The sequence below is a fragment of the Heterocephalus glaber genome, unplaced genomic scaffold (genome assembly GCF_053883595.1).
Source record: "Heterocephalus glaber isolate CG9 unplaced genomic scaffold, H.glaber_assembly_v1.0 deba00001460, whole genome shotgun sequence".
Taxonomy (NCBI): Eukaryota; Metazoa; Chordata; class Mammalia; order Rodentia; family Bathyergidae; genus Heterocephalus; species Heterocephalus glaber.
In genome coordinates this window covers 7,647,472-7,668,202 of record NW_028258307.1, presented here as the reverse complement: position 1 = coordinate 7,668,202, position 20,731 = coordinate 7,647,472, and the positions used below count along the sequence as shown (strand labels likewise).

The window sequence follows — 20,731 nt, the reverse complement described above, 5'->3', positions numbered from 1 at the left end:
GCTCATCCACCCACCACCTGTTGAAGTCTCCATGTTTCCATCAGTGACCGGCCGCATACATGGCTGTGGTCCCTCCAGATTATAATGGAGCAGAAAAATTCCCTTTGGCTAGTGACGTCATCACACTGTAACCCATGACACACGTTTGTGCTGATGCTGGTGTAAACAAACCCACCGTGGTGCCAACTGTATAAAAGTATGGTGCAAACAATGAAGAACTTTTCCTAGTACTTGATAATGAATGGCTCTGATACTCTGATATTGTAGTGTACTTTTTATCATCACTTTAGAATGCACCCCTTATGAAAAAAATTGATGGTAAGCTGTACACTGTCGTGCCAGCAGCAGTCTCACGCAGTTGCCATTTGTTCATTCTCTCTCCCTCTCCCTCTTATTTTAGGAAGACTTTGATTTCCCCCAGCTGGGTTCTCCATCCTGGAGGTACTGCAATACCAGGTGGGTGGGTGACTTGGGGACAGCAAGCTTCTACTCTACCTCTCATTCCCCAAATCATTTAGTATATCGTCTTCAGATAGAGGACGCATCAGACACACTGGATGATGTTTGCACAGTGATGAAATCACCTAACGACACTGTTATGGTTTATAGCTAGACGTCCCCAAGGGCCTTGTGCACTCGTAGGCAGGACGGACCTCTGGAAGGTAAGTGGGTTATGGGGGCTGAGAGCTGACTTGTGGGCCACAAGTGGTGAAGAAATGGTGGGTCACTGGGTGGGTGGCCCGGGAAGGGTTTATCTCCTATCCCAGCTCTGCCTTTCATTCTCCTTGCTTCCTGTCTGCAATGCGGTGAGTAACCTCTCTTCCACCAGGCCCCTCTGCCATGTTGCTCTGCCTTGAGCCAGCCAACTACGGACTGAAACCTCTGCACACTGTGAGCCAAAATAAACCTCTCCTTTAAGTTGCAGGTGTCAGGTACAGTGTCTCAGTGACAAGAAAGTGATTAAGACAGACACATTTCTCAGAACATGTCCCTGTCATCAAGTGACACATGACTACTTCCCCACCGTCTGACATGCAGGAGACACACAATAAGGTGTGCATGCTGTGTGCATGAATGAAACACAGAGTCAGGAGTTCACAGCCAAGGGAAGGCTTTCCCATAAAAAGCAAACCTGGAGGTATGAATGGATGCAATCAGGAATAAAGATTATCAAACAAATAATAGCTACTGGGAATTCAATCCATGTATACCATATGAAACACTTCTTATCCTTTGCCTTGTCTAGTTCCACTGCCAGCAATGCAGTTCAGTACCATCACTTCCATTTATTAGTATTATTATTATGAATTATCATTTTGCATTTTTTGAGGCAGGTTCTTGCTATGTAGTTCAGGCTGGTCTCCAACTTGTAGAGATCCTCCTGCCTCGGCCTCCCGGGTGCTGGAATTACAGGCATGCACCACCACACTCAGCTCATCATTCTTATTTTAAAGATGAGAAAAAATGTGGCTTGGGAGGTTGAGAACCATGCCCAAGGGCTCATGATCAGTAAGTGGCCATGGAGAAAATCCCACCAAACCCATCTGCCTGTGCAGCTGGCTCTTGAGAGGGCAGGAGGCAGTGTTTCTGTACAGGGCTCTCGGGCCTCCTTCATCTGCTAGGGCTCTTTAAGGGGACACAACAGCATGGGAGGTGAAATTGTTGTTAGACTTAGAAAACCGTGCAACAAGGTGACTTTCAAAGTTGAGATCCCACAGTGCCGAGTCATCTGTGGTCCATAGGAACCAGCGTAGAGATGGCGACTCACCCTCCATTCCCTTCTCAGGTACACTCGGCTGCTTCAGGCTTGGGCCTTTTTCTCTCCCCCATGTGTAAATGGTGTGGAATAGGACCTGTGCAGCAATACTCCAGGGTGTCAGAGATCAGAGCAACCTTCTGCAGGTGGCAGCCTGGGCAGAAGGCATCCTGAGTGCACTTCTGGGGGACAACTGAGGGATGCTACAGATGGCTCCCCAAAGACACCAGTGGCTCCCAGACACCAGTGCTGCCCAGAAGGACAGCAGGTTGGGCTGCTGGGGAGGAAGGTGTGCATAAAATAAATCAGTGCTCCACCTTTGCGCTGAGTCTTCATGGGCCTGCCCTGCCCTAGGCTCCTCAGGGAGGAGGACCACCCACCTGGGCACAGGTAAGAAACGGAAGGGGGAGGCCCTTGAGGCACGCAGAGGACAGGTGTGATTCAAGTGCCTCCTGTCCCACTGTTCAGGCACAGTCCTGGTTGGCAAAGCCCTCCAGGCAGAAGTGGAGCGAGCTCCCAGTGCTTGAAAGGGAAGCAGTTCGCGCAGATAGAAGGGACTGCTGACTTACACAGCTGGCAGCTAATGTGTCTAATTCATCCTCCCCATGGGTGAGACAGGCTGGAAAAAGAAACTGCTCTTTAAGAGGTGCAGGTTCACAATGGATCTCTGGGTGGATGGTGACTTTTAGGAGGAGAACTAGGGCCATTACAAGACTGAGTGTGGTGGCCAGGGGCAGCATTCCCGGCTGGACAGAGCAGGGTTCCCTGGGACCCATAGTGTCAACTCAGTCACTCCTGTTGGGCTGAAGGAGGTAGAAAATATCATGCATGTACTCTGAGTTTGGGGAATATGGCTTACAAGAAGTAGTTCCTAGCCTGGCATGATGGCACATGCCTGTAATCCTTGCACTTGGGAGGCTGAGGCAGGAGGATTGCTGTGAGTTTGAGACCAGCCTCTGCTACTGTAGGGAACAGGGGAAGGGGACGTTACCAGAACCTCTGCAGTAAGTCCTAGTCTCCTGTGAGCCACGGCAGCACAAGGCGAATTACAGGAAAGGTAGAAAAATGAGACAGAGAAGCAGCTGAGCTTTGGGTCTGATCAGTGCTGCTCCAGGCAGCAAAGACAAAGACCCCTAGCTTACCACACCTTTTATTCAGTACATCGGGAGAAACAAATGTAACAAATGAAATGCAAGGGCGGGGGATTTAGCTCAGTGCAGTGGTTTCACTGCCTGCTGCGCAAGCACAAGGACCCGAGTTCGATCCCCCCCCACCCCCACCCCCCCACCCCCCCCCCCCCCCCCCCCCCCCCCCCCGTACCAAAAAAAAAAAAAAAGTTCCAAACAAATGAAAAGCAGAGTTCAGTACCTCACATTGGGATAAACAAGGTGTAACAAAAGACTAGGGGTCGGTGGAAATCTAAGAACAATGAGGAACTATGCAGATGAAGATTTGGTTCCTCCCAGGGTGTCTCCCGCAGGTGTGGTCTTGCCCTGGAGCATCACAGCATCACAGGATCACTGAGGTCTCAGTTGTGACAAGAGGTCAAAATGGAATTAAGTCTCAGAATGCCATGGCTGGCCTGTAGGTGGAAGAACTAGGCCTAATCAAATGATTTTTCCCTAAAATTATGTGGCATTGCTCCCAACATGCTACATAGTGAGTTCAAGGCCAGCCTGGACTGCATATGGAGATTCTTGTCTCAAAACAAATAAACAAAAAAGTAGTAGTTCCTGGTCCCTAAAATATAGGAGCCCTGCCTTCAGATATCATCAGGGACAGCCTAAAAAATATCAGAGCATCCAGCATGTTGAGTATTGGAAAGATATTGCCATGAAATGGAAGAAACATGCCTGTCACCAAGCTGGGATCCAAGTAGCCCCAGAAAGACCACTGAAAGTATGTGCAGAATGTTTTGACTGATTTTAGAAGCAGGGTGGGCTTCATGGTGCACAACCTGTGCAACTGTACAGGGCCCCACACTCAGAAGGGTACTTGGTTTAATGCTCCATTGTCACCATTTTGAAATTTTTGAAGTAGGGACCCTGCATTTTCGCTTTGTACTGGGGCCCTACAAATGATGTAGCTGGTCCTGGTTAGGAGCTACTGAGCTGGGAGAATAATGGGGTGGGGTGTCAAAGGAGGGCCAAGGAAGAAGGCCAATTGAGGCAGCTGGATCCGAATGATACCAGGCAATGGAGCATGTATGGAACGGACAGTTTCCTAGGTAACTGGTTGCTCCATCTAAGCGTCATGCACATGCTCTGCTAAAAACATTCCCTGATGGCAGGGAATCAAAGGAGAGAAACCAGGCCCCAGGAGCAGCCTGGCACCCCCCACAGTATTCAGTGACTTGCTTGCCTATGACCAGGCCATGATAGGGCACATCAAGGAAACCCCAAAATCACCTAGGAAAGAGAAAAATACGCCCATTAGGTTTAAGTGGAGAACGTGCTGCCAAAGCCTCACGAGCTCAGAGGTAGGGCTTTTGGGAGCTAACTGGACCGTTGGGCCGCCATGGCTGACTTCCTGTTAGGAGGTGGGGCCTGGCCGGAAGAGGCGGGTAATGGGGCGTGGCCTGGAAAGGGCCTGGCTCCCTCTGACTCTGCCGTTCACTCTCTGCTTCCTTTCCGCCATGCTGCAGCTCGTCTCTTGTACACCAGGTCTTTCCACCATGCCCTTCCTGCCTTGGAGCTGGTGACCACGCACTGGAACTTCTAAAGCTGTGAGCCAAAACAAATCTGTCATTCTTTCAGTTTCGGATGTCAGGTATTGTGTTCCAGCAATGAGAAAGTGACTAAGGCAAGACTTCGTCAGGCCTGGTTTCCAGCGGATGTTTGGGGGTTGAGTGGCTGCTCAGCTAGCTTTCCAGAATTCTGTTTTTGTTTTTTGTTTGTTTTTTGAAACAAGGTCTCGCTATATAGTCCAGGGTGGCCTTGAATTCACTATGGAGCCCAGGCTGACCTCGAACTCACAGTGATCCTCCTGCCTCAGCCTCCCGAGTGCTGGGATCACAGGTGTGCACCATCATGCCCGGCTCAGAATCATTGGCCAGTGACAACTTTATCACTCGTGACAGGGGCCACTGAGAAGCTTGAAGAGCTCAGATTCTGAATCAAAGGTGAAGATGGTCCCATGGAAGAGGAGAAAACAAAGAAGGGACCCGGGCCAGGCTGTGCCTCCGGGCTCCTCTCCTCTCTCACTTTGCCACTTCCAAGTGGCAGCTCCAACGACCGCGTCCCCCCGCCCCCTTGGGGGTCTCGCTTTCCTGTCTCCAGAGCAAGGTCTCCCGAAAGCCTCCTTGGAAAGTACAGAGGTGCTGATTCTGGGCAGAGCCCTTCCTGATGAGGCTGGGGAAGGAAATAGCCTAGGGAGATAATTAACCAGAGTGCTGGGGTGGACCCAGAAATAATTATAGAAGGGAAGTCAAAATCCTCCAGACACTTAGGCAGCTGTAAACTGGCACTTTTCAGCTGAAACACAAGTTACTATAAATTAGGAGGAGACCTTGCCACAAAGAAATCACTTGAGCACAAGGCTCGGCTCAGTGAGAAAATTTCCAGTATCCCATTTCTGATGTGACATTCTGCACTTTTACATAACAAACTGTGGTCTACCGTCTCCTTTCTTTCCCGCTGGGAGAGTTGGTCCTGATGGTTCTCTCTCTAGCCCACTGGCAGGCGAGCTTCCTTGTCGCCGGCAGGAGGCCACCATGTCTGGGACCTGACCCTGACCACTTCCCTGCTTTATCCCTTAGTCCTTAGTTGATTGGACCATGATGAGCACTTGACCTGGGGAAGCTAATCCATAAACCAACTGGCATACGCCCTGGCACGAAGAAAGCTGGGCCACTCCTATCTGACCCTCAGCACTTTCAACCAGGGCCCATTAGCAAGGAGGAGGTGTGAGTCAAGGTCACAACAATCCAAAGCGCTGTACAGGTGAGTGTTACAAGGAGCCATGGTCACTCAGCATCCCAGGGTGGGTGCAGGAGTGGAGGGAGGGGACTTCAGTTCCCAGGGCCCCTTCTGGCCTTCTACTCCCTGTCTGGCCCTCAGCCCCTTGACCCCGAAGCTGTCCCAGCCTTGGAGGCCGGAACAGGCCATATAGTGGTGGGCAGAGAGCCACGGTCTCCAGCCCTGGTATTCTCAAAGCTGCACAGTTTAGAAGGCTGCTTGGCTCCGCCCCTGGCTCTGCCGCCTGTTGGGAGAAATGCCTCACCATCCTCAGGCACAGAAACCCATCCTAAATGTCACACTCCTTCTGCCCTTGTGCCTGGAAGGCATCTCTCACCTCCTCAAGCCACCATCAAACATTGTGTCTTTGGAAATCTGTCCTCCGAGCAGACCTCAGGCTTCTCTGGCAAGCGCCTCTGTTACCCTCAGCACCTGGCACGGCACCTGGCTGGGCAGGAAGGAGTCCATGGGTGCACAGACTGGCGGGATGGAACACACTTGGCAAGGCCCTGGCCTCGGAGCTCTGGCTCTAGCACTCTGTTCCTCTGTGCTGGGTGGCTTGGGTGTGGACAGACGCTTCTGAAAGGTGCAGACAAACTATGACTGGCTCAGGGAGCAAGCGCTCGCCTGCCATGCGCAACCCTGGGTTCCATTCTCAGCATCACAAAAACAAAACAGAAAGACACAGAAAGGCTAGAGGGGATCTCTCTTAGTGGGGCTCCATGCCCTTCTCCTAGGGGACCCCACCTCCGGGCTGGCACTGGAGGGTGCCTCCTGCTGGCACCCGTGCCCACTTGGAGCAGAGCTCATGGCAGAGCTGCCAGATGGAGCCTCTAGTGCGAGGCCATAGCCCAGGAGGTGCCGGATCCAGAATTCTGACCCCGTGTGGCCAGGGCCAGTCCCTTTTCCTCTCTGTGTCACCTTGCAGAGTGGAAACTGTGAACTAGAGCTTTTGGGAGTGAGGAGCCACTGCTTTTAAACGTGCTGGGCCTTGGATTGGAAGATGCCACTGACTTCGTGAAGCCGGCATGGGCAACCTGGTCTCCCATCATGAGAAGGCCTGCCCGCTTCCCGCCCCACCCTGGCCTGCCCTCTCTTCTGGCTGCTGAGCCAGGTGACTGGGTGCCCAGCCCCGGCCCCCACATCCCTTCCACCTCTGGGGGAGGAAAAGGGGAGAGCAGCCCAGAGCCCAGACCTGCCCCCGAGCTGGAACCACTTCAAGCAGCGTAGCTTGCTGCTCCAGAAGAGCAGGACCTCCAGGCCTGGGGTCTCTGGTTCTCTGCCCCGATCTACCATGGCTGAGAGGGCCCACTTCGGTCAGGTGCAGAGAGGATTTGATGAGATGTCGTGGAGACACGTGTCTGCCTAGTCCTCATCCTGGGGTCAGGCCAAGCAGACTCAGCAGGAGCAGAGGGACAAGAGGGGAGCAGTGGGGATGACAAGAGGGAGACCTGGGCCTCAGGGTGAAGTAACATCCCTCTAGTCTCAGCCCTCAGGAGTTTGAAGTGAGCCTGGGCTGCATAGTGAGTCCCTGTCCTTCAAAAAGTAGCATCACTGCTGCTGTGAGCAAGTCCCTGCTGCTCCTCTAGTCACTTTTCTCTGCTGTGTTCCTTGGCTGCAAGGAGGGCTGGGTTGTCCTTCAGAGGCAGAGAGAGGGCCAGGGGCAGAGGTGGGATTCCTTTCCCTCACACGGTGGCCTTCAGCCCTTTCGAGTCCCCTCTTGTACAACCTTGAGAAAGCCCCACCCAATCCTGATTTTCTAGGGGATTTTATGGGGTCCCGTTGGAACAACAGGGCCCGGCTGTGGACTGGCAAGAGGATCCTGAGGGAGAGGTGGCCTTGAGGGTAGTCCCGGCTCTGTCACTCCGTAGCTGGGTGTCTTGGGGTACCTTGTTGGTTGGTAGGAGAGGGTAGGTTGGGACGCCAGGCACAGTCCCCTCTGCCCTTCACCAGCTTTCCCTGGAAGGAGAGAGCAGAGGCTCCTCCGGCCAGCCCCAGGTGTCCCCAGGCCTGTCCCATTCCCCTGGGGGACAGTCTCCCTGCTTCCGGTGCTGCAGGGAACACTGCCAGGGAAGCCAGCGATGGCGGGAACCCGGGAGGCCGAGCCTGTGCGCCTGCCTGAGCAGCCCCGAACCTGAGCCTGCTGCCCTGGGCTATGGTAATTGCTGAACTTTGCGAGCCAAACACCTCCAAAGCGCTAGAATGACTTTAAATGCCTAAACATTTTAAAACAAACCCTACAACACAGGGCTTTTCATCCTTTTTTTTCCTTCACCCCCAGTGCTAAAGCTCTTTCGGTCTCTCTCTGCTTTCTCTTTTGGGGGAAATTCAAAAGCCGTTTTCCGCCTCATTACCTGCACACTGTGAGTGATGTCTGTCGGTCTATGCGCTGTAAATACCTTAAATCATGCTTCATTAAGAATATCTATGGTGCTATTAAAGAGCTATAATAGAAAACGAGTTAACAGATGATTAAAGATGAATTCCATTTGTGTCAGTCACCAGCCAGAGAGACAGAGGATGGAAGTTCTCAACTCATTATCCGGCAGCTCCCCGGCCCCGCCCTGGCGCTGTGGGGCTGGGAGGGGGGGGCTGTCTGCTCTGGAGCTGCCGCTAGGGGGGCTGGGGGGGCTGGGGGGGACAGGATGACTGTGCCCAAGGGGTATGGGAGGGGGAGGTGTGCGCGCCTGTGGTGTGTGCTAGTGTTCGTGTGTGTGCGTGTGTGCACTTACGCACACACACCCCGCACATGGGTCAGGACCTGTGCCCACCGATGGGTGTTTCCATCCCCACAACCGGGCTGTGTGGTGGCCAGAGAAAGGAGGTGGGGCCCCAGAAGTGGAGATGCTGGGTTTTCTGGGTGGGAGCCACAGCAAGTAGGAAGGGAGGAGAGAGGTCCTTTCCTCAGCTGTGTTTCCAGGAAACACCAGACCAGGGTCGCCAGGAGACAGGGGTTTTGGTGAAAGGGCGGGACTGTTGAGGGAGCAGAACCGGTTCCCTTTGGAGAACTGTCAGTCAAAGGCCCAGGCGACACTTCACTCTAACCTTTCCTGGAACAGGAGCAGAGCCGCTGTCAGTCAGAGGTGCAGGGCTCCATCTGAAGGGCAGTGAGTACCCTCCTTCCAGCTCAGTGCTGGGGACCGGAAGGGCTTCAGCAGGAACGGATAGGTAAGGACACCATCATAGCTTCGTGGCAAAGCACTTGCCTAGAAGTGGAGGGGAGTTGGGCATGGTGGCGCACGCCTGTAATCCCAGCACATGGGAGGCTGAGGCAGGAGGATCCCTGCAAATTCAAGGCCAGCTTGGGCTACATAGTGAAACCCAGTCTCAAAAAACAAACAAAAAAAGTAAAGGTGAGTTCGAGGCTTCAACATTCTTCATGGACATGAAGTTATTTTCTCATCCATCCTTTAGAAGATATGGGAATGAGTGTCCCATTTTAAATGGTGAAGCTGAGGCACAGAATAACAGATTGTGGCTCTCTGTGAGTTAGTAGATTCTAAGTGCCTTCTCCCTGTGAGACGTGTCTCTGGGATTTAAGGCCTGAATCTTTTAAAGCGCTTTGCAGTACCGATGAGCAGGTAGAAATTCCACTGCACCAGCAGGGGAAGGAAGAGCTGCCAACCCAAGTTCAGTTAGAGGGCAGAGAGGTGGCCGGAAGACAAGGTGACTTGGGTCACAGCCTTGATAGCGTTTATGTTAGTCGTGCTAATGATGACACACCAGCTCCTCCTGGCATCTACTGACCCAGGCAGTGTTTCTGTGCCCACTGCCAACTTATCCTGGCTCTGCCGGCAGTGCTGATGTGTGGCATTATGCTATTCACATCCCCAGTGCTGCTGTCATGTTCTCTGACATCCTGGTGTCACCTGCCATGCAGTCTTAAACATGCTACTTGGCCTGGGGTGCTACTACATTTTTCACTCTTCACATCTACTTTTTAAGCAAAAGAAAAAGAAGAGATGTCAAAATCTGCTGCTTCTGCTGCTGTGGCCTTGTGTGCCTGTAATCCCAGCTACCTGGGAGGCTGAGACAGGAGGATTACAAGTTGGAGATCAACTTGGGCAAATTAGTAAGACCCTGTCACAAAATTTAAAAATGTAGAGTGCCCCTGGGTTCCATCTCTAGTACCACTACCAAAAAAATAAAAATCTAATGCTTCCAGTTTTTTCCGCATGGAGCCAACTGTGGTTGTTCAAGCCTCCATGGCTTTAACCTGTCTATCTATCTGTTCTATGGAATGTACCCAGTTTGTAGCTGGGACTCAGAAAGAGGGCCTGGGTATAATTGGAGAAGAGGGTGGCACTGGTGGGCATGTGATCAATGCTGGACAGAAAGAAGCCGAGTGAATTGGGGTGGGGTTAGTGGGCACAGAGGGACTTGTGTGTGGCTGTGGCTTACAAGGGAACCTGGGCCAGTGAGTGACAGAGGCATTGAATGATTGTGTTTCTTACTCCAGAGCCCCTGTCTAGGGTTGGGTTAGAGGGACTCTCCCGAGCATGACGAGGACGGAGGTAGGTAAGGACAATTGGGTCCAGTAGCCACTGGCCAGCATCCTGAAGTAGAGCAGCCAGACAAGGGAGACAAAGCCAGGGGCTTCCTCCCGGTGTGGGCTGGTCTGCCTGCCTGGAAAACTGGGAAGCCAGAAGGGAAGGGAAAGACAGAGGGTGAACAGCAGGAGGCAGAGCTGCCATAGGGCTGAGGTGGTGCTATTTTTTCTTGGTCTATAAAAGTGCACATCTTCATGGCAAATGTGCGTGTGTGACAGTAGAAAGAGCAAGGGCTCTGGGCCTTGTTCTGAATGGGGAGCTTGCCATTTACAACTTCTAGTCTTCCTCCTTCATTTTTACGATGGAGATGCTTACCCTTCCGCCCGGTGTGGTTTGCAGATGAAATGCAACATGCAGTCCGACTCCTAGGCAGGAAGACTGCTGTATACCGGTCTGTGTGCTCACTGACAGCCGCAGCCCTCCCAGGACCCCAAGGAGGGGCGGGAGGAAGGGGCTGTCATGGCAGTGCAGTGCTATCCAAGTTTAGAAAGGAGTTGGAATAGACTTGGGTTCAGATTTCACCGGCTTCGTGCCACATTCCACTTCCAGGAAAAGAAACGGGCTTGTTGGAAAAACCAAACAGACTCCGAAAGCATCTTGGGCATCCAACAGTTCTTAGGAAACAGCATTTGGGCAAACATCACTAAATCAGCAACACTTGGATCCTGTTTCCATTCACAGCCTCATGCACTGAAGAGCGAGAGGCGGGGGTCCTGGGAAGGCAACCTCTTATGGACAGGGTCCAAATGGCTCCCGGGGCACAGTCACTATTTCCTGTCCTCCATCCCCGCCTTGCCTGCAGGATCCCCTGCATGAGTTCAACCATGCAGGACCCACAGCCATTGTTGGACTTCCTGAGGCAGGGGATGCAAAAGACCCCAGACCCAAACATCAGGCATGAATTCCAGCCACACCAGTCACTGAGGCATACATGGCCTTTAATATGACTTTGTATTCCAGTGCCTGTGCAATTACTCTTTTATTTTAAGACAGAGTCTTGCTGTGTAGCCCAGGCTGGCCTCAAACTCTTGGCAATCCTCCTGCCTCAGCCTCCCAAATGCTGGGATTGCAGGCATGGCCCACCACGCCCAGCTGCAATCACTTCTTGAGAATGAATGGACCCTGTCAAGGAGGTGCTCTGGGATCCTCAGGGAGAGTCACTAAGAGACTCTTGGGGACTTTACAACCAGATGGCGAGACCCGGAGCTCATCTTCTTTAACTTATTCTTGCCAGAAGAGGAAACTGAGGCTCAAGAGGACTAAGTGACTTGCCAGGGCCGCACAGCTAGAATCAGGGTCTTCTGACACTCCAGTGCTATTCCATAGTGCCACCCATCACCGGAGTTATTCAGGTCCCCACACCTTTAGCGCACAATGAGAAGGAAATCCTCTCTCTTCCTTGCTTACTGGAACCAAATCACCAACAAACAGCCGCCAGGAAAAGGGGATGCTAAAGAGCTCCCCAAAAAGCACATGTGAGGGGGGTGGGTTAGGGAGAGAACATGCGCTGGCCCCGATAATTGAATCTTGGTGCAGAGAGATAGCTGGACACACTGCAATTGAGTTGAGTAGAAAATGCGATTTCCGGATTGTTAGAAGTCTCCGTGGCCCAAGACCCAGATCATTTACTCCAAGCACCTGGTGGTCTCGTGCATCTGACCCCAGCGCCCAGCTGAGCCACAGGGCAGCTGGGATCAGCCGCATGGAGCAGGAAACAAAATTAATTTTTAGTCCCCAGGGATGGCAGTTGGTAGCTGAGCAGCCAGGACTACGTAGACCTGGAGAGAATGGAGCGCTTTCCCTCCGGGGGAGTTATTGAACTCCCAAAGGTGCCGGGGAGGAAGAGAAGAGGGGGGAGAAGGAAGCACGCCTAGCCAGTCTTTATTGGCAATCCCATCACTGGGATATAATGGACATTCTCTTGCTGGAGATTTTGCCTCTCTCTGATTTCTCTTCCGAATATTTAATTTCAAACTCTTGCCCTCCACCTCCAAAGAAGCAACCCCTAGAAATGAGAAGAGCCAAGTTTCTTTTTTTCTTCTTTTTCTTCCTACCTGTTGTACCGAGGCAAGAAATTGCTTTGGCAAAAGGGCCTTGCTCTAGTTATATGAGAAATGTTGTGTGTTTCTGGCTCCAAAGACCAAAGAGCACTAACATCCCAAGATCTGGCCCAAGCCAGGTACAAAGGAGAAAGCTTTGCTGGACTTTCCCTTTCTAGTAGTCGGTAATTGAACAGCAGTTTACAACACCCTGATCCCACCCAACCTGCCAGAGCCTAGAGAAATCTGTTTTCCAGCCCGAACTTGGTTCCAGCAGAATATTTTGGAGTGTGAAGAAAATATGAATTATGGTTCCTAGCCATGAAAAGTCCTCACTATAAAGAAAAAGAAAAGAAGAATCAAAAAGAAAGAAAATACTGCATCTGTTTCCATTTCATTTGCTCACATGTTTAAATACACACTGGCCTAAAATTTCCAGGTCCTGAACACTTGACAATTAAAGGAAGAAGACTAAAAGACGATGGCAACATTGGAAGAATGAAAAGTGCTCAGATGCAGATGCAAGTGTTAATGCATTCCTGTCTGCGAGCTGCATGCATCCTTCTGCAATCCTGGCCCTTCTTGAAAATGGGAGTAGGGTCTCAGCAGAGGAACAAGGGCATCATTAGCGCAGTCAGAAATCTTGTCTCAGCCCGCAGCAATTACTGCAGGCTTTGAGGCACTTTCATTACAGGGGTTTAAGGGCGCACTCACCTTGAGCCCCCATCTTGGGCTAAAACAAGCATTTTCCGCACTAAGGACCCCAGCTTCGTTTCAGTCTGTAATTGCTTTGATTTCGGTATGGATGGGACATGGAGACTTCATGACTAAGAATTAGATCAGTCAATAAGTTTGCTACTTTTATGAATCATTAGTCAGCCCTCATATTAGTTCTTTCTCACACTGGTCTTAACCAGTGTGACAGATTTCTTTTTTCCCCCGGTGGGGGCCAGTGAAATAGTCCTTCAAGGCCACCTGTTCCGAGGATAATTGGTTTCTGTGGGTCACAGAGGTGGAATGAAATCGATGGATGCAAACAGGGAGCATTCTTCCTGCCTTTCTACTTCACACTCAAGGAGGTCAGTGCTGGGCACTCCAAGAGTTTATTGCAAAGTCCTTCTTACTGAAAGCTTTTAACTTTTAAAACTCCTTAACATCTATTAGCTCAAGGCCCTGGGAGGTAAATGGAAAAGTACTCTTCTCCCAAGATGGCCTCAATGAATGGTGGCCCACATCTGTGGAAGGTTCTGAGCAGAAATTCATCAAATAAAGGTAAAGAAACACTTTCTCTAGGTCTTGGGAGGGGTTGGGACTGACAGATGAGCAAATTGCAGGCGATATATCTCCACTGGTGCAACAATTAAACCAATTCCCTTTTTTCTTTGAAACAAACTGGCCGTAGTTCAGATAGCAAGAACAACCACCCCTGCAAACAGCAGAATTCAGAGAGTATAAAAAATACTCACAAAAGAGAAGAAATTATGGTGGATCCTTCCAACCAAATCAATGGATGCAGTGCCACACAGAGATCAGCGGGGTCACAGCTTCATTCTGAAAAATCCCAATGCATGAGTCCAGGTGCTGGAGAATTAGAGATAGGCCTTCCCTTTAGGAATGGACCCATTTATAAAGTGGCTTTAAGATCACCAGCAGACCGCGGGTGAGGGAAGCACTTTGTGGGCTTCATGGTCAAGAGTGTTTTCACCCATGGGGCTCCAGTTGGCACAGGAGATGGAACATGACTCGCAACTCCATTTGTATTTCTCCACGTATCATAGGACAGTTCTTTTTGCAGAGGGCTTTATGGATTCATATTCATGCTCTATCGGAACCTGGGCACTTGGAGGGCCAGATGCCTGCTTCTCCTACACAGCCAGCGTACACTCAGCGTTAGAGGGGAAAGGACAGAAGAAAGTGATGCTGCAGGGAGGGCAATCTTAGGAATGCCCACGGTGGAAACGAATGTATAACTGTGCCTCAGTGACACCCAGGGATATAAAGCACAGACCCCCCCAACAGCCCAGAAAAGGCAGGAGAGTAATCAGGGGTTAATGTCTTTTCTCCCAGGCTTCACTTAGGGAATTTGAATTCTCCATCAACCGATTTGTCAGGATTGTTGTGTATTTACTGTAATTACAGAACATCAAATGAGCATTGACGTAATTACCATAAATATGTATAAAGACATTATAACGTGTAATTATGTCATATAATTCTTTAATAAGGCATGCAGAAGAAAAATCACTCTGCACATGCTCACTTCTTTTTCTGTTTTTACTGAAGGTTTTACTTCCTCCCTCCCCTCTCCCTCCCTGTCTTCAAATTACAGAGTTTCTCCTTGTGAGGATTAACTAGCAGAAGAGCGAGGTTAGAAAGTCTGTGTGTGTGCGCACGTATGTTTGCAAGTGTGTGCGAGCAAGGACATACTTGTGTGTGTGCACGAGGGCTTGCACATGTTTACAGGCACACACACAGAGAAGAAAGGCACTTTAAGAGTTATCACAGCCAGGTGTAAATGGAGCGTCTGTCTCGCAGTCAGTGTCCTCAGTGCTGGTGGGGACGAATTTTATGACCTGCGATCAACCCCTTCTCACCTGCAGTTGCCTGGGGTGACCTGTGCCCCACAGGGGCGGATGTGTCTGTGCAAGGGCCACCCACTGTTTTGTGGACACTGAGGGCTCCCGAGAGGAGAGAAGGGATGCAGGGGAGGGTGCTGACACCGTTCCGAACCCAGGGAACTTCTGTAAAGGTTTGAACAAGAGGGAAACTCCCCCAGGTGGGATGGGCAGGGGTTTTCCTGCTGAGCTTGGCTGGGCCAGCTTGTCACTGAGACGGGGCAGATTCAAAGTCCTTAGCTGTGGAGTCTGTGTCCAGATAGACATTTCCATAATTCTACCCTGCAGGCCTACATTCTTGAGATCTACAATTCTATCGATAAAATAGCTTGAAGTTTTATGTTCCTAGGACTGAGAGCTAAATCAAATGAGAGAAAAATGCTCTAATGAGTGGAGAAGGCCTTCCCAATAATGATATCAAGAAAGAAATCATGAAGAAGATTGACAGATTAGACTATGCAAAAATGTACACTTTCCCTACATAAAAATACCGTAAGTATAGTAAAAAGCAAACAAAAGACCAAGAAAATATTTGCAATATTCATGACAGAAGAAATAATACCCTTAATGGATTAAAAGGCTCTGATCAACTATTAAGAAAAGCCTGGGTAGAAAAAATAGGCAATAAAGGATAGAAAAATCACAAAATAAGTATAAATGACCAAAAAGCATAGGAAGAAAAACCAACTTAATTCATAACCCATGAGGAAGATATTTTCACCTATCAAATGGATAATTATTTTAATAAATTATAATGTACAATGTTGGTAAAGGGTTGATGGTACAGGAGTAGAAACTGGTTTAACTTTCTTGGGGCCAACTTGGCAGTGAATAACAAAAACTTTGGAAAGGTGCATTGCCTTTGACCTATTAATTCTTCTTCTACGTTCTTAAATGAAAAATGTAGTCAGAGATTTAGGTCTACATCTTCAAATTATTTATAATAATAAAGGGGGAAAATTCCCCAGAAACAATCCAGTGCCTAAGAAAAGAGTAAATTTGTTTTACTCTCATGCCCAATTAAAGGGTTAATTGGTTAAGTAAAGTGGGTAGAGTCACACTACACTTGGAATACTGTTCAGCTACTGAATATGATAGGTGACATGCTGATTGCCACATGATTCACAGTAGCCAAAATATGGAACCTGCCTAGGTGCCCCATCAACAACAGATGAATAGATAAAGAAAACGCAATACACAATGGGGTATTATTCAGCCATAAAGAAGAATGAAATGTCATTTGCAAGAAATTGAACAGAAATGGACATCATGAAGTGAAATAAGCTGGTCTCGGACAATTAAGGCATGTTTTCCCTACTACATGGAATCTAAAACAGTGGTAAGAAAATATTATTAGACAAAAGGAAGAGAATGGGGGGCTGGGGATTTAGCTCAGTGGTTCCAGCTCCTGCTTTACAAGCACAAGATCCCGAGTTTGATCCCCGGTGCCAAAAACAAAACAAACAAACAAAAGGAAGAGAATGGGATGGGAGGAAGGGTATGTAAGAGAGGGTAATGGGGGATGGATACGATAAAACTATGTCATATGCATGTTTGAAAATACCACACTGAGACCCAGTGTTTTATAGACTTAATAGACTCTAATAAAATATATATTTGGAAAGGAATAAATGAAGATATTTAAAAATGATAGGTATTTGACAATAGGCACTGATACACTGTTAATGTGTGAAAAATACAGACCAATATATAAAGTAAGATACAATTATAGACAAAACGGTGGAGAAATTCATACCAAGATGTTACTACTAGTCATCTTTTAGTGTAGGAGCAAGGCCACTTAATTATTTTTCTTTTGTTCTTTTTTTTCTTTTTAAAAATAACTAGGTAGTCCAAATTTTTATAGTGACCATTTGGGCAACTTTTTAAAATGGTACACACACACACACACACACACTCACACACATGCCCTATTGTGAATTCAGAGAGAATTCACAATTTATAAAGAAGCTCCACACCATCAGGGCTCAGGTTGCCTGCCAGGGCTGCCCCTTTCACCCAGCTTCTTGGTTCCCCCATCACTCATTCCAGAAACCCTGCCAGCCAGGGCCAAGTTTTCGAAGTTCTCACACCTGAGTGCAAGGGTAGATGCTCGGTGTATTCTGGACAAGACTCAAAACCAAAACTGGAGGTTAGGCTGGTGGGCCAGAGATGCTCTGGATGATGGCATCCTTGAACCCAGGACCAATGTGATGAATCCTTTACCTGAAGTCACAGGAGGACCCTAAGTTGGGGGAACTTACGGAGTTGACTCCAGTGGGGTTCAGAGTCTAGAACCAAAGAGGGAAGCAAAGTGGGTGACTAAACTAAATGGCCAGAAGCTAATAGCAAATTCTGAAGTGACTCTGATGAGATAATCTGCCAGTCCATCTCACTCAGCACATGGAATTAGGCAGCTGTGAGCCATGAAGATAAACAGTAAGCAATGCATAGGATGCCAGAGGACAGCTACCTGTGAGAAGGACCTGACGCAGGAGCTGCCCAGGGCCTGACTGGCAGAAGCCCCATGGTGTACAGGGCAGTGGTCATGCCAACCTCCTCTTCCAACATTCTCCCGAGCATGGGACCATGTGGCAGAATTCTCTGAGAAGGCAGGCTTGAGGCATTTTGCTCTTGCTGCCACTATGACCAAGAAGTGGTCCTCTCCATGTCCCAGTGAAGAGAGATGACACTGCTGGTCAAAGAGGGGAGGGCCTGGGTGTTGAGATGGGGAAAGGACTCATCCAGATTCTTGCATTTCTTCTTATCATCTCAGATTTCTTTCTCAGATGTTGGGCCACAAAATAGCAAGGGCATCAGGGGAGTTTAAGTGTTTTTAGCAATGAGGCTAAAGAAAGGAGTTAGCCCAAATCCAATAATTGACCACTCAGGTGACTGCTCATGGTCAATTTTGGAAGAAGAATCCTCTTCCTTTGTGGTCATTTTGGAAAACATAGCAATAAAGGGCCTAAAAAATATACCCTCGCTGGTAAATGTTTAGCTCCGGCATCCTTGGGAACACATTGTATGATGTGTGTCACTCTGTAAATCAGATTTCCAAGTATCACCTTGTCTCTACTTCAGTCACCATCAGAGCATCTTTAGAAAGCAAGGAATGAAGGATACACTCATTTTAGAGATGAAATGACTGAGGCTTGGAGAAATTAACTGAAGCTTAAAAGCCTCATTGAAAGAAATCACAGAGCTTCACGGAGAGAGCTGTCCTGTCGCCTTCTGGTCCACAGCTCCGTCCCAAAGTTGGCATTCATGGGTGTCCTGATATCGTCAGACACCAGTGACAATAAAATACAACCCAACTCTAAAATGTCATAGACCAGCTCATTCCTACCATCAACAAGGGAGCCCTTGTGCTTAGGCTGATGAAAACCCAGACTAGGAAGGAAACTGAGGCAGTGCCCACCTTCAGGGACCCTCACGGCGTGGCCAGCAGACTCCCCAGGAGCCTGTGCCCAGCAAAGAGTCCAAGAGCTAAAAGGAGTGTCTGGGCAGAGCCAGCGGCATGTTATGTGCAGCGCTCACATCACAGCATCGATGCTATTGCAAGTGTTCAGTTGGAAGGGAGTCGGGTAACTGAGGCTGGAATCTCATTCATTTTCTTCAGTGCAGCTGGAACTGGACCACTGCAGGGAGGGAGTCAGTTCAAGCCAAAGCCAGGGAGGACTCCCAGCAGCGCCCAGGTGCTGTGTACCTTCTCTGCCCTGGTGAGAGGAGCTTTGGGGCCTGGCTAGCAGAAGAGATCCAGCATGGACGTGGCAGCAGAATGGACAGGGCAGCAGGGCACATTCACCCAGGGTATACCTTTGGCGATTCCAGGGCAGCCCAGGTTCAAGCCCCACTCCAGCAATATATGAAATCAAAGCCAAATTTTGAACTCTGCACTGCTTGCCGTGGCATTCGAGGTCCCTCTGGCTTCCGTCTGGCTTCATCTCCTATTCTGATCCTGCGTGTACTTTCAGTTGGGTCCGTATCCATCAACCACCCTTTCCTAGAGCATCGGCAGCCCCTGCGTCTGTACCTGTCACTCTATACCTAAGACTCAGGCCCCTTCCCACCTTTAAAAAAAATATGCTGGAATACAATTTGCCATCAAGGTTTTGTTTTGTTTTTGTGCTGTGGGGCTGGGGATTGAACCCAGGGTCCTACACATGCTAGGTGGGGGCTCTACACTGAGCTACACCCTCAACCCCATTTCCTTTTATTTTTTATTGTACATGTTTGCAGTGCATAATGTTTACATTCCTTGTGTGGACTTGGTACGCGTACATAACACAGCTTGATTTCTTTTTTATCCCCTTTCCATCCCCTTCCTCTATCTCTTGTTCTCCTTCCTATTTGAGGAAGATCTCCCTACTTCCTGTTATCTTTTATTTTGCTCTTTATTAATATTTTGGGTTTCCTCCCCATTTTAAATGTACCATTAAGTAGCCTCACTTACACTCATACTGAAGTGCAACGAACGTCCAGATCTTTTTTCATCTTGCAAAACTGAGTCTGTATTCCTTAAACAAGTCCCCATTCTTCCTCCTGGCCTCTGACAACCTCCATTCCACTTTCTCTCCAGGAATATGACTTTTCTAGGTCCCTCATATAAGCAGAATGGTACAGTATGTCTTTTTTTTACTGGCTTATGTCAGCATCATGCCCTCAAGGGCCATCTGTGTTGTAGCACAGGTCAGGTTCCCCCCTTTTCTAAGACTGAGGATTCCTCCACTGTGCGGACAGACTGCAACTTCCTTCTGTACTTCCATCTTGTTGGCTCTCTCAACATCTGACTCCATCCTTTAACCCAGGTTGCAGCCTTTAAGAAGCTTTACCCAAACCTGTCCTCACAGTCCTTCATGAAGACCTGAGCACATGTTCTATGCCAGGCACTGTGCTAGATGACAGGCACACGGGACAGGAAGCCACAGTCTCCCTCATAGCCCTTCCAGCCTCAGCTTCCTGACCAAGCTGCGGTGACTCTGTGACAATCTTGGCTGTTCTGCTGCCACGAGGTTTGCCTACTGCTCTCCTCATTAGTCATTTCCTTTGTAAGCTCTTGGGGACCTGGGCTGCATCATCTCTCCGGACCCCCCGGGCCAAGCACCGTATACAGAACACAGGCAATGCACAATAAATATTTTTGGAATAGAATTAAATCTTCACCCCTTGGAATGCAGTCAAGGCACAGGGAAGCAAAATACTTCATATTTACATGGGAAATGAAGAGATGCTGCCAGAAAGCAAATCCAGGCAGGCAGACTGCCCCATCATACTCTTCTGGTAGACTGGTATTGGCAAGACTTGATGTCAGTTACATTTGGAGAGACTCATTGGAGAATCCCTTTCACACATTACAAGGCTCTTGTCCCTGATGTCAGGAATCTATTTTCTGTTATAGAGTCTCCTAGGCCACCTGAGTTCTGAATTTTCTCAGGTCCAAAGGATGTTGGCTTGATTAAAAGCAAATAGCAAGATCCAAGAACTTCTCTTGAAAGAAAGGTGTTGGTTTGGGGTGATGGACAAGGAGAAATGTAAAGAAAAAGAGAAAATGGTTCCAGGATATTTACAATACCCAAGCATGCTCTTTTTTTAAAAAAAAAAATTGAATCCAAGATCTTTGCCCTGAGCTACATCCCCAGCCATTTTCAAAATTTTTTGAGATAGAGTCTTCCTGTGTTGCTAAGATGCCCAGGCTGAGTTTGAACTCATGACCCTCACGTCTCCCAGTGTGCTGGGATGACAGCCTTGCACCACCACACCTGGCTTTCTAGACTTAATCTTTCACTGTAGCAATAAAGCCTTAGGAGCGATT

At 49.1% G+C, this 20,731-nt stretch overlaps 1 protein-coding gene across 3 annotated transcripts in view; it reads right to left on the bottom strand.

The window, feature by feature from the left end:
• Positions 1 to 20,731, bottom strand: part of Pebp4 (phosphatidylethanolamine binding protein 4) — a 211,338-nt gene that overhangs the window by 98,631 nt on the left and 91,976 nt on the right. The gene's annotated exons all lie outside the window — the stretch shown is intronic.